Here is a 24,920-nt window from a genome sequence, read left to right as displayed (position 1 = left end):
TAGCGCGCATCATAGACTTGTAGACGCAGAAAAGAAGCGCTGGTACAATGTTATTAAATTGTTTATATATGTGATTCAGTTTTTGAGTTCACAAAACATGGAATTTCGTGGATAGAGCAGAAAATTATTTTAGTGGAACAATAGATATGGGAAATTCGATCCAAATACTACCGAACACAATAGACGTGTAATGAATGATACAACTCTCACGAATATGGCGACAAATCTCGCAGACAAAATTCAAAATGAAATAATTTCTGTACTTGAAACCCAAACCCAAAGTCACATTTTAAATCTAGGCCGAACTAATAAATATATTTCAATTATAATTAATTGTACTCCCTATTATTCAATGTGGAACAAATTAGTGTTATAACTGGATCATCAGTTTTACCAAACACTTTACGACTGTTGGAAATACGAGACCACTTCTTAGCACTTTGTCTAATTTTTGATGCTGCTGGCGCCGGTTTACTTACTTTATTACAGAACGAGCTACCAACACATGATCTGGATGTAAATAATTTAAGGGCGGAGGGCTACGACAATGATTCAAGAATTTCGATAGAAATAATGGTTTGCCAAAACGATTGTTGGAGCTAAATCCGTGGGCTTTTTATGTACCGTGTGCCGGTCATAGTCTACATTTTATTGTTAAAGACGCAGCTGATTTAAACTACTGTACTTCACTAGTGGTTTTTTCAGTATAATGCAAGAGTTGTACAGTTATTTTTCATCGTCTAGAAAAAAATGGGATTTATTAAGAAGTACGCATTACTGTTGTAAGTTTAAAACCACCGTCTGGGACAAGATGGACAAGTAGAATAGATGTCGAAAGACAGTAGCATAATAATTAACAGAGAGTTATGATGCTTCCTACGGAATTATCAACACTTCTTCTTTAGACCAAAAATCAAAATATGATGTGCCATGTCTAGCAGACAAAATTGTACGTTTTCACTTATTTGCTCATTTTATGTATGGAATAATGTACTGACAAAAGTAAAGTTTGTTAGTAAAATTCTTCAGTCTATTAATGTGAATATGCATGTCGCTTTAGAAGACTTACCACAGGTAGAAACTTTTTGATCGGCTGTCTAACTAACGAAAAATTTGAGAAAGCGGTAAATAATGCCAAAGAAATTGCTGCAAAATTTGAAAAAGAAACTGATTTTGAAACTTACAACCCCCCTGGGCGCCGAAACCTTATGAAAACTTTTGGTTATGAACATGAAGACCAGGCCTAACATGAAGACCAGGCTCCTCAAATGGACCCCAAAACCTCTTTCAAGTTTAATGTCTACCTTTACATTTTAGACCAGGCTCTAATGCCAGTAAAAGAAAGATTTGATGTATTATTTAGTCACAACAACCTATTTTTTTATTTTATTTTATTCATTAGTGAAACTCAGCTTGTGATTAACTGCAGTCATGTAAAGGAAAGACGTTCTGTGAACGATGCTTTGTCAGATATAAATGCTTCAGGTTTTTGCGAAGAAATTTTGTCATGTCAGTCCCTTTTTAAAGGTTTCGGTAATGGCGAGATAAAAATTCTGTAAATTACATTTTTAAATAATTTAATAGATATATATCCTAACCGCACAATTCCATTACGAATTTTAATAACGATGTCAGTCACAGCAGCATGCACAGAAAGATCCTTTTGTGAATTATAATTAATGAAAAATTACTTGAAAGGTTGTCCAACTTGGATGTAATATCGATGGAAGGGAACACTTTAGGTAACATAGATTCTCATAACGTTATTAAGGACTTTGCAAATAGAAAATCGAGAAGAGTTGATATTGTACAACTGCGTTCAGTCTTTCTAACTTTTTAATATTATTTCTTACGTATGTTAAATATTAAAATCTAGATACACGGCGATAACTCGCAAGAGTAAAAACGCGAGAAAAATAAAAAAATTGCATTTTACACACAAGAATATGACTTTTTTATTACTTTCTATTAAAAAGAAGTTAGAGACGTAACATCTGTTGTGATCCTGTAAACATGTAACGTCGTGAAACATTATGGCTAAAAAAGCCAAGGTCAACAAATATAGAAAAATAAAATCCTTCATTTCTTATAACTTGTACTTAAGATAATATTAGCAGATACATGATGAATAATTGTTGTGTAATGTGATGATGGTCGAAGTAGAGAGGATATAAAATGTTGATTGGCAATGGCAAGGAAAGCGTTTCTGAAGAAGAGAAATTTGTTAACATCGAGTATAGATTTATGTGTCAGGAAGTCATTTCTGAAAGTATTTGTATGGAGTGTAGCCAGGTATGGAAGTGAAACATGGACGATAAATAGTTTGGACAAGAAGAGAATAGAAGCTTTCGAAATGTGGTGCTACAGAAGAACGCTGAAGATTAGATGGGTAGATCACATATGGGTAGGAAGTATTGAATAGGATTGGGGAGAAGAGAAGTTTGTGGCACAACTTGACTAGAAGTAGGGATCGGTTGGTAGGACATGTGTTGAGGCATCAAGGGATCACCAATTTAGTATTGGAGGGCAGCGTGGAGGGTAAAAATCGTAGAGGGAGACAAAGGGATGAATACACTAAGCAGATTCAGAAGGATGTAGGCTGCAGTAGGTACTGGGAGATGAAGAAGCTGGCACAGGATAGAGTAGCATGGAGAGCTGCATCAAACCAGTCTCAGGACTGAAGACCACAACAACAACAATGTGGGTTCTCTTTTTGCCATTTTTTTCCAACTGATTTCCAACTGATTCACTCATTTACAAAAGGGGGCACTTCCTTGGTTTCGCATACATCATGCATAGGGCTCCATATTTGCAGTATGCTCCCTAAGGGGGAACAAATTTTAAAACTGTGGTACAAGACCAGAGGTAGACAGCATCAGAAATTCACCCACGTACTGCACACACTATCTGCTTATTGCGATGAGGAGCTTCATGCGGCCTGCCATTGCGGATATCACTAGCGTTTGGCGTTGTTGATACCTGGAAATCTTGGACGGATAGCCCAAATAAAGGCAGTTAATTTGCTCATTAGATGTTTCATGTAACTCATAGCGATAACAGATATTCATTACAATACTCATTAGAAACGGTATGGTGGGTTAACCCGGAATCGCTCGCACATGAGGAAAAATCTAACATTCATGATTTTACCGAAATATTACAATATATTTTAAAGATATTTAAGTGTTGATCTTGGAAAGCTTTCTTTAATATTTCTACCTTCAGTCCACGTGGCTTTTGCCGGTCTAATTACAAGTAAAGCCCGCAATTAGCGGCTTTGTTTGGAGCGGTGCGTATTATTAGATTATTTCTCGCACCGGAGTTCTCGCGTAACAGTGCCCTGTACATTCATGAAACACCGTCTTGCTTCTCGTTTAGTCTGTTTCTCTGTGTTAGTGACGTGAGATTAGGTTAATTTTTTCTCCTGGACGTATTCTGCACATATTACGCGTTCTATTAAGGAAAAGTAAGTATACTTATTTGGTATCGAATGAAGCAGCTGTGTACACAGAGTACTTGATATGCTCTGTCAGATGTGAAAATATATAAAATTTTACAGGATAGGTGTCATGTCAGGCGAACAGATATTGATGCGGTTAGAGGAGCCGCTGGATGAAAATATTCATATAGAAGGCCTGTCTTCAGATACCGACGCCCAGTCCGAACACGGAGAGATTGACAAAGCAACACAGCAGTCTGACAGCGATTCTGAAACTGTCTCTACAGTAGCTACAACATCTGCAAATAATGATACGTATCAAGGTAGGGATGGGGAAACAAAATGGTTTAATCGCAAAGCCCCTCCATCAAAAACTGCTCGTCAGAATATTGTGACACAGCTTCCAGGTGTAAAGGGGGAAGCAAAAATTTCGAAAACTGATCTCGACTGCTGGAAAGTATTTTTTCCAGACAGTGTAACTGACCGCATTGTAAAATACACAAACCAAGAACTAGACTTAATGGCAGCAGGCTATTCACGGTGTTAATTAACTTTTCATAACTGGGATTCACAGTCATGTAATATTTTTTGAAAGACATCATGTTTACGCCAGTGACTGTTAAGCTTTTATTTCCACTACTGCAATTTCGGCTCTAGGCCATTATCAAGTGCAGATGTTTTGGCTTTAAGCCATGTCAAATTTATACATGCTAACACATTTATATGTCATTTTCATTTGCTGTTATATACATTCGTAACCCTGCTAAGTAGTGCGAGCACACATGTCCATATATCGTAAAACAGCACAATCTGCACACACACATATTCGTTCCACCATCACTAGTAACTTTTGCACTGTTTAACAGTCACTGGCGTAAACATGATGTCTTTCAAAAAATATTCACAGAGTGCTCGAGACTGCCAACAGACAGATTTTAAAGAATTATCTGCTTTCCATGGTGTTTTATATCTCGCAGCAGTGAAAAAGTCAGCACCTCCATACGGATGAACTATGGGCCACTGATGGAACTGCACCAGATTTCTTTTATTGCATCGATGAGGAGACAAAGATTCCATACTCTTCTGCAAGCTGTACGATGGCGGAGAGGAAGGAAATAGGAAACCTGACACTGATTAGGGAAATATTCGAAAGGTTTGTAAACGTCTGCAAGATGAGTTACAGTGTAGGACCATGGACAACAACAGATGAGATGCTGGAAGCTTTCCGTGGACGTTGCAAATTCGGGCAGTATATTCCCAATAAGCCAGCAAAATACGGAATAAAAGTATATGCACTCTGTGATGCTACAACTTTTTACACGCTGGGTATGGAAATATATGCAGGCAAACAGCCTGCTAATCCACATCAAGTACCTAATGATGCAAGGAATGTGATGTTACGACTAATTCGACCCATTGAAAAGACAGGCAGAAACGTGACATGGTCAGTTATTTTACATCCATACCAGTTGCTAACGAACTGTACACTGATCATCGACTCACAGTAGTGGGTAGTTTGCGGACTAATAAGGGAGAAATTCCAGCAGAGCTACTGTCTGTAAAGGTTGGGTCAATAAGCAGCAGCATTTTCGCGTTTGCAGAGAAGGCAGATAACAATTGTCTCCTTTGTTCATACGTTCGGAACAAGAAACAGAAAGGATTGTACTAACGATTTCAACCGTGCACAGGGACGATAGTAAAGAAGCGGACAGTGACGAATCAAATAAACCTGAAGTGATTACATTCTACAATCGTACAAAAGGCGGCGTAGATGTTGCAGACCGCCTGAAATCGGAATATTCTGTTTCAAGAATGAGCAACCGCTTGCTCCTTACGCTGTTTTTCACCTTGCTGAACATCGAGGCGATAAATGCTCAAATAATATATAAGATAAATAAGAATGACTTAATGCCAAAGAGAAGATTCCTAACAGAATGGAGTACAGTGTTTACAAAAGCACATATGATCAAACGTGTGCAAATTCCTAGCATATCACACCACTTGAAGAAGAAAATAAAAGTTGTTGTAGGTCTCCACAACCTGCCTACAGCAGAAGAAGCAAGTGAATCAAGAGAAAAAACAAGATGTCATTACTGCCATAAAAGAAAAAAATAACAGATAAACACAGCATGGATGCCATCTTTGTTCCAGTTCCATTTGTAAAGAACATACAGCAACGATTGTTCTTACTTACCATGTGGGTTCGTCACAAGAAGCTGGAACTGACTCAGATTAGTAAAACGGGTAATCTTGGATGTTCACTAACAGTCATCGTTTCGAAGTGCTACCAATACGTGTCGGAATTCTACACAGTTAGGTGCGTGCTCTATCGAGACTGTGCTGTATTGTTCCGTGTTGCTGCTGCTCTCTTTCGTCGGGATACCATGATTGTCGTGCAACTATGGAATCGATGGATTGAGGAGGTTCAGACTCATCGCTGAGGAGGGTAACAAAGCCCCACGCAACTAGCGGACAATAGGACAGACATACTGTATTCTTCGCTTCGCTCATCCGTTCAGTATATACACTGCTGGCCACCGTAAATGCAACACCAAGAAAGACAAGCGGTAGCACAACAAAATTTATTTTGTAGATAACATGTTGACCAAGTATCAAATGATTACGTTTACAGACGTCTGTGATATGTGGTTCCTGCCAAAATCAGTAGCCAGAGTAGCCGCCATTGTTGGAGATCACCGCTGCCACACGTCTCGGCATTGAGTCAAAGAGACGTTGGATGTGTTCCTGGGGTACAGCAGCCCAAGCAGCTTCCACACGTTGCCAAAGATCATCTGGTGTGGCAGCTGGGGATGTAATCTGGGTCACTCGTTGAGCAACCATGGACCACATGTTTTCTATCGGCGAAAGATCCGGAGAGCGAGCCGGCCAGGGAAGCAATTCAATCTGGTTATTGACGAAGAACCTTTGGACAATGCGTGCCACGTGTGGTCGCGCATTATCCTGTTGAAATATGGCTGCGGCCGAGCCCTGAAGGTAAGGAAGGACAACTGGCTCCAGCACCTCGGATATGTAGCGCCGGCTATTTAAAGTACCGGCAATGCGTACTAGAGGCGTGCGAGAGTAATATCCAATACCGCCCCATACCATAATACCCGGTGCAAGACCAGTGTGGCGGTGCATGGTGCAGCTGTCCAGCATCCTCTCTCCACGGTGTCTCCACACTCGAATCCGACCATCGTGGTGCTGCAGACACAAGCGTTCCTCGTCAGTAAAGACAACGTCATTCCATTCTGCCGTCCACATCCGTCTGTCATCATACCATTGGCGACGGAGACGTCTGTGGTTCTGCGTCAATGGTAGACGAAGCAATGGACGTCTTGCGGACAGACCACTCTGCTGTAAACGGCGTCGAATGGTACGCGCAGACACTGGATGATGCGTTACAGACGCAATGTGCTGTGCTATGGTTCGGGATGTCACTGAGCGATCCGTCACTGCCATGCGCACAATTTGCCTATCAGCACGTGCAGTGGTGCACCAAGGTGAATGCGATCGACCACGTCGGTCCGTCGTACCCTCCTGCATCCAACGGTCACATATCCGCATTACAGTTGTTTGGTTTCGTCCAACACGACTAGCGATTTCTCTGTATGATAATCCACAATCTCGGTAAGCCACTATCCTTCCTCTGTCGAACTCGGTTACTTGATCAAACGATGTTCGCTGTTGTCTACGAGGCATAACTGATCATCTTGTGAAACAACCACCAGGTAAACACACGTGCCGAACGTACACTCGTCGAAATCGCCAAGCCTTAAATGGCGCAATGAGGTGGCGCCACAGGCGCGCGTAATGTGCGTCTGCGCTGAAATTCTAATCCTTTGCATATCCCATCGCTGCAAACCCATGGTGTAAATTTCACTTGATTCAGATGCTTCCTTCAGGGTGTCGCATTTACGGTGGCCAGCAGTGTATATAATTTTTTGGCCTTTGGCCAGGGGCGAACCCAGGATCTGAACTATTGGGGGGGGGGGGGGGGGGGGGGAGTGGCAGGTCATACTAGTCTCAGGAAACAAGGACTCGAGACAACATACAGCACTTCTTATTAAATAAAACAGTAAACCAGTGAAAAGCTGCTTTTAATAAACATTTTAAATACAAGAATGCACTTATACAATCCGAGAAAACATGCAGCATTTCTTATCAAATAAAACAGTAAACTAGTGAAAAACTGCGAATATCTTCTAGGGGGGGGGGGGACGGCAGCTGCCCCCCCCCCCCCTGCCCCTCGCTGGGTACGCCCATGCCTTTGGCATTAACCAATTACCCAGAGAAACGAGTAACTACAGGTTTGGTATACAATATCACATTAAAGCATACACATTAGAAATTACATTAGTTACAGGTGAAATTCATGGTACAGAGTGTACATTCATGCACTCAGTGCAGTCCGTATATCACAACTTCTTAGACTCGAGTCTGATTTATAATTCGGTATCCGCTTCTTGCAGGAACTGGGCCATACTGATATAGTCTATTGTGGTCAGTTGTCAAAACAGGTCCGTCACAGATGTAGGCTGAGGATTTTATGGTGTGATCAAGGCCTTAAGAAACTTACGGCGTTGTGTCATAGCGTGAACATCCTAGTATCACATCGTTGATGTCTGCAATTTCGGTTGGGTGATCTTCACAGTATGGAGATGGCAACGTTTCATCCTACGTTATAAAGATGTGTAGGGTAGCAGCCGTGACGCATCCGGATGCGCGTTGGTTGGTTGGTTGGTTTCGGGAAGGAGACCAGACAGCGTGGTCATCGGTCTCATCGGATTAGGGAAGGATGGGGAAGGAAGTCGGCCGTGCCCTTTCAGAGGAACCATCCCGGCATTTGCCTGGAGTGATTTAGGGAAATCACGGAAAACCTAAATCAGAATGGCCGGACGCGGGAGTGAACCGTCGTCCTCCCGAATGCGAGTCCAGTGTCTAACCACTGCGCCACCCCGCTCGGTGATGCGCGTTGTGGTAGTGGTATGACGTGCTGGGTTTTTCACGGAATACCCGGCTGTATTGCGACATAAAATGGTTCAAATGGCTCTGAGCACTATGAGACTTAACATCTGAGGTCATCAGTCCCCTTGAACTTAAAACTACTTAAACCTAACTAACCTAAGTACATCACACACATCCATGTCCGAGGCAGGATTCGAACCTGCGACCGTAGCAGTCCCGCGGTTCCGGACTGAAGTGCCTAGAACAGCTCGGCCACCACGGCCGCCTATTGCGGCATAATGTCCTCCTTTGGACTGTTGTGAGATCTCCCACGTATGTGACCATTCTTGATGAACCTTTATTTTCACGCCAGCAACAAAATCTGTATGTGAAATGCAGGTGTAGTAAGCTGGGCCATCGGTCACACTTTGTTTTGCCAGGCGGTCCATCATCTCATTACATGAGATACTAGAATGTCGCTTGATCCATAATAACTGGACACGTTTATGGTGAATTTGACACTGATAGAGTTTCTTAATTACAGCGAGTACATGACGGTTAGCGGTGGAGCCCCATTTCCTTTTTTCCAGGTTTTCCAGTTTCTGTACATATTGGTGACACTGCATCGTCCTACAGACGAGTCCGTTTCAGTGTACGGCACCATAAGGTATGCATGTGTGGACGCTCTGATGAAAACGAATGTTACCTAATTGCATTTCCCACAGTCATCTCCAACTTGCATTCGTCGTCGTAATATGAGTCCAATACCTGGCCTAATGGTATATGGTACTCAGTAAACAACACGATCACCTTTGGTTTGCATAGACAACATGTTTGACGTGTAAAGGCCTGTGGCCGTGCCCTATCTTTCAACGAGATAACACAAGACTGCATGTTGCCCCACGGGTTAAATTCTGCACCCTCTATACCCCAAAATCATTTTCAAATTTAATCATGTATTTTTCTTAATACACTGTATATGCACAATAAAAAATTCCGTTAGTTACAGTCCTTCCTTGCTGTTGCAATTTTAGTGACCAGTAGTGTATTAAATTCAGAAAGTTCAGAGTAAAATTCAGTCGCCAGTTGCAAACATATTTTTATATCGCTTTACGGGCTTTAACAAATTTATTTATCATCTTCACAAGCCTGCAAAATTTGTGATTTCATAAATCTTTAGACCTTATTTACATATTTATCTAAAATACAAGAAGTGTATACAGAAACTTACTTAGTACTGTCATGTCCATTATAATTATCCGGGCTGTTATGCCGTGGTCGGTTGATGAATTTTGTGTTAATTCCCAACGTTTCGTCTCCGACTGCGGGAGACATCTTCAAGGGGGTCCGTAGCTCGATGGAAGGTCCAAAACACCCACTGGCTCGCTACAGTCAGTAGCTGCTACTGCTACTGCTACTGCTAAACCAGTACTAAGTTTAAGTTTCTGTAATACAATTATTGTACTTTACAAAAAAAAAATATAGCCAAGATCTAAACGTTTAAAATATCCATAATTTTGTGCGCTTCTGAAGATGACTAATTAATTTGTTGAAACCGGTAAAGCATAATAAAAATACCGAGTGATCAAAAAGTCAATATAAATTTGAAAACTGAATAAATCACGGAATAATGTAGATAGAGAGGTACAAATTGACACACATGCTTGGAATGACATGGGGTTTTATTAGAACCAAAAAAATACAAAAGTTCAAAAAATGTCCGATAGATGGGGCTTCATCTGATCGGAATAGCAATAATTAGCATAACAAAGTAAGAAAAAGCAAAGATGATGTGAACAGCGCTGTAAAGCATGTCCGGAGTTATGGTGAGGCATTGGCGTCGGATGTTGTCTTTCAGCATCCCTAGAGATGTCGGTCGATCACGATACACGTGCGACTTCAGGTAACCCCAAAGCCAATAATCGCACGGACTGAGGTCTGGGGACCTGGGAGGCCAAGCATGATGAAAGTGGCGACTGAGCACACGATCATCACCAAACGACGCGCATAAGAGATCTTTCACGCGTCTAGCAATATAGGGTGGAGCGCCATCCTGCATAAACATCATACGCTCCAGCAGCTGTTTATCAGCCAGGCTGGGGATGATGCGATTCTGTAATATATCGGCGTACCTCTCACCCGTCACGGTAGCAGTTACAAAACCAGAATTACGCATTTCCTCGAAGAAAAAAGGCCCCATAACGGTAGATGTGGTAAATCCAACCCATACCGTGACTTTCTCGTCGTGCAATGGAGTTTCCGCAACAGTTCTAGGATTTTCGGTAGCCCAAATTCTGCAGTTATGGGCGTTGACAGACCCTCGGAGCGTGAAATGCGCTTCGTCGGTCCACAATACGTTACTCAACCAATCGCCATCTTTCGCCATCTTTTGAAACGCCCACACCGAAAATGCGCTCTGATTCACTAAATCGCCAGGTAACAGTTCATGATGCCGATGGATTTTGTAGGATAGCATCGGAGGGTACGCCTAAGTGCCAACCAAACAGTAGTGTATGGAATGCCGGTGCGACGTGCGACTGCACGAGCGCTGACTTCCCCGTGCATAGACGAACCCGCTACAGACACCATTTCTTCCTGCAGCATTACGCCTTGTGCTCGGTCGGCCACTACGGGGTCTATCGTCTAAACAACCCGTGGCTTCGAACTTCGAAATCATTCTCGCCACAGCTGCATTTGTCAACGGACCTTTACCCGTTCGAATCCCCTTCCTATGGCGATAGGGTCGTAACGCTGAACTAGTACATTCCCCATTCTGATAATACAGCTTCACTAAAAGCGCCTTTTCAGGTAACGTCAACATGCTGTGGCTGCTGGCGCATTTGATTCTCTCTCTCATTACAGCCCCTTTTATACACGATTGTCATGCGCAGTCACTGACGTTTTGCTGTCCAGCGCCATCTGTCGGACATTTTGTGAACTTTTTTTGTTCTAATAAAACCTCATGTCGTTCCAAACATGTGTGTCAATTCTTACCTCTCTATCTACATTATTCCGCGGTTTATTAAGTTTTCAAATTAATAATGACTGTTTGATCACCCGGTATATTTCCAACTGACGATTAAATTTTACTCTGAAATACATACAGCTGCTGAAAAAGTAGCAGCTACGAATAAAACGAGTTCAGAGATGTTTATTAAATGGGTCAGGAAAATCTGAAGCGCAACGTTATCTTCTCTATACTCAGGCCGCAGATAGGAACACATGGTGGTTTCTGTCCCGCTAAAACGTCCTTAAAAATTCTTGAGCCGAATGTCACACCAGATGAAATTGAGTACGCCCCATCACTTTTGTCCTGTAACATCCCTCCTCATTCAGCACATGTACAGGATGTTTCAAAAAGAATCATCCGATTTTTAAAAAAATCAAAACTATTTTATTATTTGAGATATGCGAGTGAACAGCGTACTATTGGAAAGAGTAAGCTCTCGAGTTTTACATGATTCCTGCTAGGTAGCAGCAGTGTGCACCCACTTCAGTTCCAGTAAAAATGGTATCGGGACAACAGAAAGCTTTTTGTGACGTTTTGCACAGTCCGGGTCGGCAACTGTTCAGCGTGACTTTCGTGCTAGTTATGGTGCGCATCCTCCTACAGCACAGAGCGTTAGACGATGGCATCAACAGTTCCTAGAAACAGGCTGTTTGTGTAAAGGCACATCGCCGGGCCGTCCCCGATTGTCTGACGCATCCGCCACAGTTTCACAAGGAGTCCACAGGAATCCATTCGCCATGCAGCTCGACAGCTCATCATGCCCCTGAGGTCCGTCTGGCGTGTGTTGCGTCGACGTTTACACATCAAACCATACAAAATTCTGCTACTGCTAGCTCTTCGTAAAGGTGAAAAACAACAACGTGTGGAGTTCGGTAATTTCGTTCTCGGCAGATAGAGGATGACAGTTTTCTTCCACGTTTAGTGTTCAGCGACGAGGCAACATTCCATTTAAATGGAAAGGTGAATTGTCATAATGTGAGAATACGGGGTACAGAATAACTACATGAAGTTGTACAACACGAGAGAAACTCTCCAAAATTTAATGTGTTTTGTGCAGTTTTATGGGAAAAGGTGTATGGTCCATTTTTCTTTACCGAGAACAGTGTTACAGGAATCACACATCTCGATATGAGAACTATCTTTTCCCACAGTTGGAGACTGATTCGAATGACTTCATTTACTAACATGATGGGGCTGCGTCACACTGGCATCTGGAAGAGTGGGAATTTTTAAATCGAAGGATTGCTGAACAATGGACCGGTCGCAGAGGACCAAATGATTCAGCCTTACATTACTGGCCTCCAAGGTCACCGAACCTGACTGTATGTGACTATTTCTTGTGAGGGTTTATAAAAGACTGTGTTTATGTGCCTCCGTTAGCAACAACAATGAATGAACTGAGACATCGCATAACAGCAGCTGTGGAAGCCGTAACTCAAGACATGCTCGCTGCAATATGGGAACAATATGACTACTGCATTGACATATGTCGTACGTCTCAGAGGGGGTGTATTGAACACCTCTGAGGAGGTATGAAAAAAAAAAACTTTTTGTGTTTCCCGTCCATCAAAAAATGAATTCATTGTATATGCATATTAGTTTCAGAAATATAGACGTGCCAATTCGGACGATTCTTTTTGATACACCCTGTATTTCTTAAATTTTTATGTATAAACAACTAAAGATGATTATCGAATTTTTAATGTATTAAGACAATCGTAATACAATCAGTTAACGTTTGTTATACTGGTCTGATGTAAAAACAGATGCATTATGTACAGTGAAACACTACAAATGCAGCTAATGGTTTGAGAATGAACAAAAATGCTAGAAACTAATCACTAAAAAAAATAGTGTTTGCAAATCTGGCGGAAAACTTAAACATTAAATTATACACATATTTTAATTTTTATTTTGCTTATGCTTTTGCCATGAATCCCATATAGAGTTTTTATTGATGACCGCGTCGCTTATCTCATAGATGAGGGAATGTTGCAAAATATTTCTCTCACTCTGGTCCTCGGTTGACAGGAATCTCGGAACATAGGGGTCTCTTTCGATTATTAAAAAACAAGACACAGAAATTAGTGGTTCGATCATAACTGCTTCAAGTACACACTTTTGATACACTTCGTAAGATTATTACAACTAATTACGCTACATCGAATAATAGTTACAAGTCGCATGTAATGGTGCGTATTGTTTAATGGTGGAGTTCATTACAAAAACGTCTTTTTCTCTCTGCTGATAAGCGCTAACTAACTTCTGTGGATACAAAAGAACACAGAGAGAGTGATATAAGTCTTCGTCCTACTTGGTCGTACATGATAACGCCTGTAAAATATTACGTGTCGATATGAATTTGCTTCGTTAGAGGCGCAAAATAAAACTGAGTTTCTGCAGTACAGAGATTTACAATTTAACTATAATTAACTATAAATAATGAGATCGACACGATAAAATTGGAAGTTTGTGGTAAGTTTCTGTGGGACCAAACTGCTAAGGTCATCGGTCCCTAGGCTTACACACTACTTAATCTAACTTAAACTAACTTATGCTAAAGACAACACAGACACCCATATCACCTATGCCCCTTGGGAGTACTCGAACCTCCGACGGGGAAAGGGGGGGAGGTGGGGGGTGGGGGGGGGGAGCCACGCAAACCGTCACAAGAAGCCTGAGACCGCGAGGCTAACCCGCGCGTCTCGACACGATATTTTTACATTTTAACACATCAGTTCAACATTGGCAATGCTGTCTCTTCTGCAAATCTGTTTCTCGATTATTACTGCTGAATCGTCCAATCATGATTTGTAGATACATTCGATTTACCGCACAGAGTTACACAAAAATGAATTATATCCTCCATAAGTAACAGATTGTGATGCGGACAATAAAAACTTCAATTGGCAAGAACTAATTACGAGTTACAAAATGAAGTGTTTAAGCTTGCTGTTGTTCTTTCTCGAAAAATTCAAGCTATGCTCTAATTCAGCACAAAAAATGGTTCAAATGGCTCTGAACACTATGGGACTTAACTTCTGAGGTCATCAGTTCCCTAGAACTTAGAACTACTTAAACCTAACTAACCTAAGGACATCACACACATCCATGCCCGAGGCAGGATTCGAATCTGCAACGTAGCGGTCGCGCGGTTCCAGACTTTAGCGCCTAGAACCGCTCGGCCACTCCGGCCGGCAATTCAGCACACTTCCGTATGCCAAACACACAATGCATTTCCTCAGACAAAGTTAAGTGCGCATTAATAAATTGAACACAATCTCGGGATGGGCGCAAATTGTTCCATGTTGTACCCAAACACACACCTCGACACGTCTGCATCTCATCTCAAGAGTCCTGGCAACAATCTTCTCTGAGTCAAATATTACACAGTGCAAGCACATCACGAACAACAACAATAATTTATAAAACATTGGCAGCAAAAAATGGTTCAAATGGCTCTGAACACTATGGGACTTAAATTCTGAGGTCATCAGTTCCCTAGAACTTAGAACTACTTAAACCTAACTAACCTAAGGACATCACACACATCCATGCCCGAGGCAGGATTCGAACCTGCGACCGTAGTGGTCACGCGGTTCCAGACTGAAGCGCCTAGAACCGCACAGCCACGTCGGCCGGCCATTGGCAGCAACCAAAGATTATTTTTACTGCTTGATATTGTTTTATCACTGTTGCTACACGACTATCGACACTTCGCTGCTCAGTAGGTGGTCTCAGTAAAGAATAAGTTAATAATGCCAAAAAATTGTAAATCCAGAATTGTCATACTGCGCTACCATATTTCGCACTTAAATGCGATGAGCAAGCCTTGTTCGATGTAACATCATATCCCGTAAAATGAAAATACTGAGAATGAGAATGCTATGACCTGGTGTTTCAGTGGTAGGTAACGTTATAACGGTGTTGTTCGGCAAGCACTTTCACATCGGACCCCACGTTGGAGGTGATGCACACTGCCGCATCGAGCATTTGCTACGTTTTCTCGGTTATATAATGTGTCATTTCACAAGCAATTCATTTTGTCTAGACTGCCACATTTTGTGCGTGTTTTAGAGCACTCTAAATTTCTTACTGTTCTTATTTATTTTTCAGATCTGTTAAAATTGATTCCTGTAGCTTCCCTTTAGATGCAGGAAAAAGGCCAGAAATTCAAAATCTAGCGGTCCTAAGTAGATTATTACATACCTAAAATTAGCAAATAATAATCAGTGCATACGGATTTAACCCTTTCATGGGAAGTGGTTCCGCCTGAAAGCACCTACAATTTTCTCATTTTGTGGCAAAAGGGCAGTGGCTACATTTGGGGAAACCATTCAGCAGCCTAGTTAGTGCTGCCCTCTAGCGGCTGTCACTGGAACCGCTTCAAAATCTGTAAATATTAAAAAAGTAGTGAGGCGAGTTGGATAGCCATTTTTGTACGCTGTGAGCGAATGTATTTATTCTCAAATTGTGACTGTTTTCTTCTGTATTAGGTAACTTTTATGCATGTATTAAATGCAGAATACTGTTCTGTTTACATTAATACTATATGTACTGCATTAATAACCAAAATAATGCATTTATTTCCTTGAATGTTGTGGTGGTTCCATTTGAAACCACTGCTCCTGTTGTAAGTAGGCTGTTTATGTTTTCTTATTGGCAACGTTACGTAGCGGTCTGTGTGAGAATCACTGGCTGTGCTGTGTGCAGTCTGTGGCTGGTTTGCATTGTTGTCTGCCATTGTAGTGTTGGGCAGCGGCAGCTGGATGTGAACAGCGCGTAGCGTTGCGCAGTTGGAGGTGAGCCGCCAGCAGTGGTGGATGTGGGGAGAGAAATGGCGGAGTTTTGAAATTTGTCATGTACTGCTATATATATTATGACTATTAAGGTAAATACATTGTTTGTTCTCTATTAAAATCTTTCATTTGCTAACTATGCCTATCAGTAGTTAGTGCCTTCAGTAGTCTGAATCTTTTATTTAGCTGGCAGTAGTGGCGCTCGCTGTATTGCAGTAGTTCGAGTAACCAAGATTTTTGTGAGGTAAGCGATTTGTGAAATGCATAGGTTAATGTTAGTCAGGGCCAGTCTTTGTAGGGATTTCTGAAAGTCAGATTGCGTTGCGCTAAAAATATTGTGTGTCAGGTTAAGCACAGTCATGTATAATTGTTGAAAGGGGACGTTTCACTGTAACGGCAGCATTAGTAGGTGTGACGAAATTTTTTTTCCAGTTTCACGTGATGTATTCTCACAGACTAAAGGATGAGGAAATTCTGGAGTGCCTTTTCGCAGATATTCCTTCAGATCCCGACTCACAGATTGACACCAGCAGTGACATTGAAAGTGATGTGCTAGCTGAAGATAGTGATCTGGATTTGCGAATGAAAACACCTGTTTTATCTCAGATTATTTCGCAAAGAGAGAGTAAGGACAATTTTGACAGTGACAGTGATGATAGTTTCAGCACTAACGACGATTTGCCACTGTCTTCCATTGCGAATTTTTGATGGAGAAAGGACGTCAGTGTAATGAACTTGGCCGCGAATTTTTCAGAGGAAACTGGTGTACGAGGAAAACTTAAAAATGACAGTGAAGGTATGCAACCAGCAGATTTTTTTGTGTCTGTTTTGTGACACTATGTTAGAACACTTAGTTTTCCAGTCTAACCTGTACGCAACACAGAAAGGTGGCAATTTCAGGCCTCTTTCTAAAGCAGAACTAAAAGTATTTTTGGCTATAAACATTCTAATGGGAACCAAGGAGCATTGTTATTATCGTGATTGCTGGTCATCCCATAAGGAACTTCGATATGAGTACATTTCCTCACTAATGTCAGTAAAAAGGTTCAGCTGGATTTTGACCCATATTCACATCAATGACAACGCTGTTATGCCTTCAAGGGTGAGCAGAAATTATGACAAATTATATAAAATCCGTCCACTAATCAATCAGATACTGATAAACTTCAAAGAATTCTCTGCACCTACTAAGGAGCAAGCTATAGATGAATGCATGGTGAAGTTCAAAGGACGAATCGCATTCAAACAATATATGCCCGAAAAGCCAATCAAGAGAGGATACAAAATGCGGGTCAGACTGATAAGCTTGGGTATATTTGTGATTTTCAGATATATACTGGAAAATTTGAAGGCATCCTTAGGAGAGAGAATTGTGAGAGATATGTGTAAATGCTTGGAAGGAAAGGGATACCACATATACTTTGACAATTTTTTTACCAGCGTCTCACTTTTACAGAAGCTAAGAGATGACGGACTTTTTGCCTGTGGAACAATTAGATCACACAGAAAAGGACTTCCTACGCTAAAAACAGACAAAGAGTTGCAAAGAGGAGAGTTTCACTGGTCAGTTCGTTCTAATGGCATTACCTGCATCAAATGGAAAGACAAACATGTAGTCATGTTGCTGTCTACAATTGATTCGCCTGTATGTGTTGAAGAAGTCAGCCATAAAGAAAACGATGGAAAAATCACAAAGGTACCTTTCCCAAAAATAGTGAAATCATATAATGCAAATATGGGATATGTCGATAAGGCAGATATGATGAACAGTTTTTATGCAATAGGCAGGAAATCACGAAGGTGGTGGCTAAGATTATTTTGGTATATAGTTGATATTTCTATTGGAAATGCATTTATTCTTTTTCGATTATGTAATCCAACAGCGAAGCAAGTGCTAAAGGATTTTCGAAGACGTGTTGCCACAGGCCTGGTGGGTAGTAATGTCTTCAAACAAAGTCCTGGCCATCCCAGTACACCGTCAGAACCATCTGTAAAAAAATGCAAAATTGTTGTTCCCCATGAGAAACTTATATCGGAAGCAAAACATCTGCCAAAACATGGAACCTCAAGGCGCTGTGTGCACTGCAGCACAAAGAAAGAACCCCACAGAAGCAGATGGACATGTAGTCTGTCACTGCCAGGTAGCCTTACGCTTATCTGCAGAAAGGAATTGCTTTTTACTGTATCATCAAAAGTGATGACATTTAGTGGGCAGTGGCTCCATTTGAAACCACCCTGTATGTGTTCAGTTTATGTATATTTCATTTAATTTTTACATTTTTCTGTCTCACCGTATGAAAATTAATACAATAAAAACAAGGAAAAATTAAAAATTATTTTTTTTTATTTTGCCCTTGAAAGGGTTAAGCCATATGAACCGCGACTGCCGAAAACACCGAATGCACAAGTTACTTCCGCAAAGCAGCAGAATTTAATCAGCTCAGAATAGAACTCGTACATGCAAACAGTTGGTGACGTTTCGTCTTTCTCACGTAGTAAAGAAAGATGTTGCTCAGCGAAGATCCGCAATACTCATTAGTGTTTGGCGGTAGACCAAAATGTATCCTGTTCTAATCTTGTTGGCCTCCTAAGAGAGGAGGGGACAAAGAGGGTGTCGCTATGTTTGTAGCACACAGTGCGCCTGTTTCATGAGTTAAATCTCTAACCTTTTCATCTTTTCTCGTAATTTATTTTGTAAAGCGTGTTACTATATGCTGTATTAAAGTTTGTAGCGATTTATTCATTGTATCGTTAGAATTGTATGTTGTCCATTGCAAGCAGTTTTATAACTACGATTATGTAAAACGCAGTGCACTTGCTAATATACAACTTTATGTTTGCGTGTGTATGTCGTCGTTATTTTTACTAATACTAGAAGAAGGCTCCGTAATGTTATTGTTGTTGTTGTTAATGATCATGATAATTACCATGATTACACTGCCAAACTGACTGCACTCATCACATTTCCGAACCACTTTATGTACTGTTAACTTGCATTTGAAAGTATGAGATAGCGTTGCGCCTAGAGGAGATAGTGTACCTGGGAACACATAAAGTTTTTTCGTCGGTACTTCAATCTAATGATTGATTTTAGAATCACATGAAGGAATGCGCAACAGTGACCACCATAGGCAGTTTCCAACGTTTTTTGCAGTTTTTGTTGGTGTTAGACATGAGGTTGTGGTTTGGGCAGCATCTGTACATATTTCGACTTCTGTGTATTTAAGTACTGTATAACACATTAAAAGTTTTTGGAATGTATACTTAATTCCTCAGCTACAGAATTTTATGACAAATAAAATTCTATATATTTTTTAAACTAATTACATCACTTGATGACTGTCGGTCGTGCACCTTCTTATGCGTTAGAAGAGAAGGATTTATTTTACAATAGAACAGGTGACATTTGCAAATTAACTGAGTTTCGTTAGTGTTCTAACAATTCTTCTTGTTTTTATGTGTAGAAACTGAAACGGCGAGTGAAAATTTGTACCAAGGCCGGGAATCGAACCCAGGTCTCCTACTTACTAGGCAGGTGCATTAGCCACTATGCTACCTTGGCATAGTGGTTCAGACACCTGCACGGAATGGTGAACCTCAAGGGGTAATTTGAAGTCGACTAGGGTGGCAGTGAGAATTTGGATTGAGGATGGAGGCGTGCCAGGGTAATCAGTGCAGTTGTGTGAACTGCTATGCCAAGGTGGCATCTGCCTAGAAATTAGCAGGCCCGGGTTCGATTTCCGGGCTAAGTACAAATTTTCACTTGCCACTTCGGTCTATATACATAAATTCGTGTCTGCATAGGACCAGTAAAATCTCTGTAAGTGTGTAATTTCGTTTGTAATTCTAACTTTCTTGAAAACGAAACTTGTGTTAGTTTCCAGTAGCTTCAATTTCAAAACTATTGAACTTGTGACTGGCTTTTCATAATATTCAACTTAATTTCGTTTCACTTACTAATTACTGGTACTTAGTACAGTAACAGCGTAACGTACACGCGACAAAATACAGCACTGACAACGCTTTTACGAGGACGTGCTGAAAAGCAATGCCTCCAAATATTTTATGGGAAAGCTATTAAAGTTTTTAAACGAAATATCGGTTATTAACATTCTTCATCCTTATTTTTCGTATCTACATATTTGCAGCCTTCTGAAGCCATAGGGCTCCCAATTGCAGCATGTAACATGGCGGTGGGTAACGTAATTATGTCGTGCTGTAATGGAGTTTCGAATTCTAAGAGTTCGCCCACACATAGAGCATCCTCTTGTCCTGCATGATATCCAGACCGCACGCGGGTGCTGCGACATTTGCAACAATCCGACGCCTTGGGTTCATTGCCATTCATCATCCCCCCAATATTCCCGGCGTGGCCCCATCCGGTTTTTATCCGTCTCCAAAACTTAAAGAATACCGTTGAGGACTTCACTTTCATGGTGAGGAAGCGATCTAAGCGGAGGTGAGGTTGTGGCTCCGTCAATGAACATTCTGCAGTGACGGTGTCTACAAACTGGCCTCTCGTTGGGGAAAATGTGTTAATCGCCCGGGTGACTGTGTTGAGAAATAAATGTGTACTTAGGCAGTTAGTTAGTTACATCTTCTATAGATCATTTGAACGATTCTTGTGTCGAAATGATACGGAACGAGTCAGTTTAGAGGAGATGCATACATGAGTACTGTTAAAATTAATGAACACATTATTTTCAGTCCTTCTCTAGCAGCTACACTGAATTCTCTTAGTTCTGTAGACACGAAGAATAAAGATGTAGTGTGCTGATAACTTTCGTTTTAGTTAAAAAGCTTCAAGAATTTTTACGTAAAAGTTCGGACGCATTGTGGTTCTGTGGTTAGCGTTGCAGCTTCTTAATTTTGTCTCCCGTGTTCAAAACCAGATTATTGTTATTATTGTTTTATTTTACTTTATTTTATTTGTACTATTTTCATTTATCTACTCATGTCCGTAGAAGGTTATTACACGAATGTTTCTTACCAAATTAGGGGATACAAGGACATTACGTTATTTGTAAAATTACAGCTGGATTTCACAATAAGTATCAAGCATTTATTACGTAATGTATATGCGAATAGTATTTCTAAATTCACATTTTCCCATCAATTCTTATATTAACTCGTATATTTAATTCATATGTTTATTCTTCAGGAAGGTTTGGTGCATCCTCTTAGATGATACCGGTCGTAGAAACATTCGTAACACATATAATGAACACCACGATCATCGCGTGAAGGTCGGTTTGCCAGAGTGATATTATTTTTCTACCTATGAATCTCACTCGGGAAAGAAACGTCGTTAACACTGCTGAAGATTTCGCGCGTTGGCAGTAATTTCACGGCTCAACGTGCGTAACGGATTACTTTTCCGAAAACTGGCGCTTACAGTTGATTATGAACAAGATACACTACACGGATTTCATCGAAAACAATTTCAAATAATTTTCTCATTCTTTTTCTTTTAATTCATTCACCCGATGTATAATTAGTAGACGAATAAGGCAAACGTTGTATCACTATACACTGGACAACATTCGTATAGTAAGGGGTATACAAATGGAAAACAAAAAAGTAATAATCAGTTTTCGAACAAAAAAGCCGCAATGCTAACAACTGTGCCACCATTGAGCGTGAGGGCAGCGCGCGATAAAAGGCAAGTAAAGTACCAGGAAACGACCTCGAAAACTTTGACTTTCATTTTCTCAGAAATATTCGAGTAATTACGGGTAAGACGAGACACGTGCTAGCTTATTTTGACTCCTGTTGCACTGAGCAACGATTCTGGCAACTCGGGTGATGGAATTTGTCGTATTCTCCCCGTAAGCCTGCCTGGTTACGTAAGGCGCGGATTCTGCGCCCTTCTTCAGAGCTGCCTATTCCACAAGTCGTTTGAGAAACAGTGTTTAGTCTGCACTAAATTATGCATCGTCATGTCGCTATGAAACTTTTTGTAATAGCTGCATATTTATTTTCTGCTTGAGCTTGTAACGCTACCGCCCTACTCGGACGTACGTTAGCTGTATAAAGCCTGTACTGTAATAAGTTCACGGGCTTCACCTTATAAACAAGGATTTTAGTACATAAGTTGACCGCGTGTACCTAATAGAAGCAAGATCGGACTAGTACTCAGTCAATAACTACAGTCACCTGTGAGCTGGGATGAAGACCTGACAGCCGAAGACTGGCAAGCGGGAGTCCGTGGTTCGAGTCCGGGACACTGGCCTTGCCCCGCCGCGCCGCTCCGCTGGTCGACGCACAACACACGCGGCCGCTTAGAGAAGAGAAACACTGGGACGCCACATCCAAGGTATCACCATCCGATGCACGACTTCGCTCGCAATAATTAAACGGGCCACCTCGCGCTGCGCGTCTCCAGTCAACTGGGCGAGACGGCGACACGAGATACACACCGCTACGCGTAATCAGACGCCGCCGCCGCCGCCGCCGCCGCCGCCGCTGCCGCAGCATAAGACTTCACAAACGACACAGCTGCCGCTCTCCGAACCAGAACATACAGTAAGATACAGTTGTACAAATCTTCAATAAAAGTTATCTTATGTAAAAATGATGTTTCATTCGACCTCATACCCGAGCCAAGGAAGAACCCACCCTGCCCACATGTTGTGAAGAGAGAAAAGTTAATTTATTTAATATTTTCACCCTGACAGAATGCTTTAGAATGTTCATCCTGACAATTGACAGCATCAAAAGAGAAAACCCAGATGCATTTAGTGACAGAAGTGTCACATTTAGTAACACAACTGTTACATTTGGTGTCAGAAGTGTTACAGTTCTGTAGGCAATGGCAAAAAGTTTTCCAAGAAGTCATTGAACTTCTAGTCTTACGGGTAGGATAAATGTAGTAATAGCTATGGCGATAGCTTCTGAAATAATAAACAGCGAACGTAGTTTTCTTCTCCTCTGTCTCGTTTCCATTTGACTGCCACATCCTGTTGTGTTCTTGAGGAAATTCATTTCATTGACCTCTATTTTTATTTTATCTTTTCTTCGTTATCCAACACTAACTCCCATAAAATAGTGTTGTTATCGTACGCAACTTAACAAAATATACCATAAGTTTCTGTTCTTTATGTATTTTGGAGAGATCTTCTAATATAACCGTTTACATTACAGAACTTCTCAATTTTGTCTTTTTAATCTAGACCTCCTCTGTACGTTAGCATGGTTCCTAAAATTTTTAATCACTATTTTTGTTCTTGCTGGGATTTTCCACATCAAGCCACGGCTGTTTTTGTATTGATATTGGCAAGTTATGTATCTGACATACTCTGTGCAGTTAGTAGGGAGCTTTATACAGTCCATCTTCACTGCTAGAGATTAGAACTTGACTGTCTGCAAATAGCACTGTCATCATACAATCTTGTTGGTTAAAATCGTGTGTGAAATTGAATAGTTTCGTATTCCATTACCGTACAATTTCGTCTGTGTATTTGGTAAAGAGCAGTAGCGAAACGCTGAAACCTTATCGAACGTCTAAATAAAATAATGAATAAACGGTTTTTATGCTCTTCGTTCAGAGAAATTTGTCTGGCAGACAGTCTAGCTGTTTTAGAAAAATGATGCCCAGTGCTAGGATGGGCTGTTTTCATCTTTATTTTCCGGGCGAATGGATGCAGAAATATTGCACAGGCGCACGAATCGTTTGTGCATGATGAGGGATGTCTACCGCTCACTCACATCATCAGACGAAAGATTAATTCTCCCTCTCTCATTAGTTGAAGAGCTTAAATTCTCCGTAGTTTCTTAAATCGCTCAAGACAAATGACGGCCAGAGCTCCCTGGAAAACTACACAGCCTCTTTCCTCTGCAACTCTTGTGCTCTCCGTGCCTATGCTCAGTCTCTATAATGACTTCATCATCGCCTAACGTTAAACCCTAATTTCCATTTCTTCTTACGGCACCACTCTTTGTTCTATTTAGGCATGCGCTCAATGTAATAGGTTCCACTGTCAACAAGTTTTTGTAGGTCTGAATGCCTAAACACATTCACCGTTTTGTGAGTGCTGTTTAATGGCCGGTACTAGTGGAATCGTTGGGCAGTTGTTGGCTCAGATCTGTGACGCCAGCTGTGGTCAGCTCTTTGTCCTGCAAAGAGGTTCCCGTCTTTCGACAGCCCTTCCTCTGTTTCTGTGTTTATCTCGTTTTGAAAGCAATGCGTTAGACCATTTGCTTTGGTAGGAGGTTTAGTATTTACGTTTTGTCGAAATCGTCCTATATTTCCGGGACCCTGTTTATGCAATAAGTTTATCGTTCATTCAAAAAAAAAGATGGTTCAAATGGTTCTGAGCACTATGGGACTTAACATCTGTGGTCATCAGTCCCCTAGAACTTAGAACTACTTAAACCTAACTAACCTAAGGACTTCACACATATCCATGCCCGAGGCAGGATTCGAACCTGCGACCGTAGCAGTCGCGCAGTTCCGGACTGCACGCCTAGAACCGCTAGACCACCGCGGCTGACCTATCGTTCATTCACATCGTATGATATATACGATAAAATAGGTTGCACATGTAAGTATCGCAGCAGCTATTGAAAATGGACTGCAGTCCGGAACCGCAGGACTACTACGGTCACAGGTTCGAATCCTGCCTCGGGCATGGATGTGTGTGATGTCCTTAGGTTAGTTAGGTTTAAGTAGTTCTAAGTTCTAGGGGACTGATGACCTAAGATGTTAAGCCCATAGTGCTCAGAG

The 24,920-nt window shown here is 41.3% G+C and overlaps 1 protein-coding gene and 1 non-coding gene across 2 annotated transcripts in view; both read right to left on the bottom strand.

The window, feature by feature from the left end:
* LOC126234341 (juvenile hormone acid O-methyltransferase-like) overlaps positions 1-22,364 on the bottom strand; it is a 164,197-nt gene extending 141,833 nt beyond the window's left edge. The window contains exon 1 of the mRNA XM_049943025.1: positions 22,352-22,364. The gene's annotated coding sequence lies outside the window, so the exon portion shown is untranslated. The remainder of the gene's footprint in view (positions 1-22,351) is intronic.
* Positions 19,686-19,757, bottom strand: Trnat-agu (transfer RNA threonine (anticodon AGU)). Its single transcript has one exon. It is a non-coding gene; the product is annotated as a tRNA-Thr (tRNA).
* Positions 22,365-24,920: the final 2,556 nt, after the last annotated feature.

This window comes from Schistocerca nitens, chromosome 2 (assembly GCF_023898315.1).
Source record: "Schistocerca nitens isolate TAMUIC-IGC-003100 chromosome 2, iqSchNite1.1, whole genome shotgun sequence".
Taxonomy (NCBI): Eukaryota; Metazoa; Arthropoda; class Insecta; order Orthoptera; family Acrididae; genus Schistocerca; species Schistocerca nitens.
This window is presented reverse-complemented; position numbering and strand designations above follow the sequence as displayed.